Genomic DNA, 496 nt, shown 5'->3' with positions numbered 1-496 from the left:
GACCGTGCACAGTCCTCCATGCAGTCCCTGGCTAGCAGGGTGATTTTTAGGTTAATTCTTAGGTCCTACCACCACTCGGGGATATCCAAGCTGTCTGTGCCGTCAGGATCACTGCCAGACCGCAGCTCCGTCTGTCTCCTATTTTGGTAGTTTCATGCAAATTCTTCTGGAGTTGGGGTTTAGTCCACTTCTGTATCCTTCCCTTCAAGGCTCAGGGGTCCAAGATTATCTTGTGTCTATGTTAACTGGTTTCCTTTTCTTCGCTGGAGAGGGTCTGTGCAGTCTTTCTGCCTAGTCCACCATCTTGCCAGCCACTCCTCAGTGCTCATTCTTAAAGCAGAATAGATTGTGGCATAAATATGTGGAACTGCATTTCATCCCTCCCAACCAAATAAACAGTGTAGGCAATTGGCTATGTACACTAGCCTCAACTGCAGCTCTGAGAAGAGGAAATGCATACTTAAGTTTACCGTGATGTAAGTGGGGAATGGAAGGC

Source organism: Orycteropus afer, unplaced genomic scaffold, assembly GCF_000298275.1.
Source record: "Orycteropus afer afer isolate SDZICR_OR568_19922 unplaced genomic scaffold, OryAfe1.0 scaffold00036, whole genome shotgun sequence".
Taxonomy (NCBI): domain Eukaryota; kingdom Metazoa; phylum Chordata; class Mammalia; order Tubulidentata; family Orycteropodidae; genus Orycteropus; species Orycteropus afer.
Note: the sequence above shows the minus strand (reverse complement) of the source record.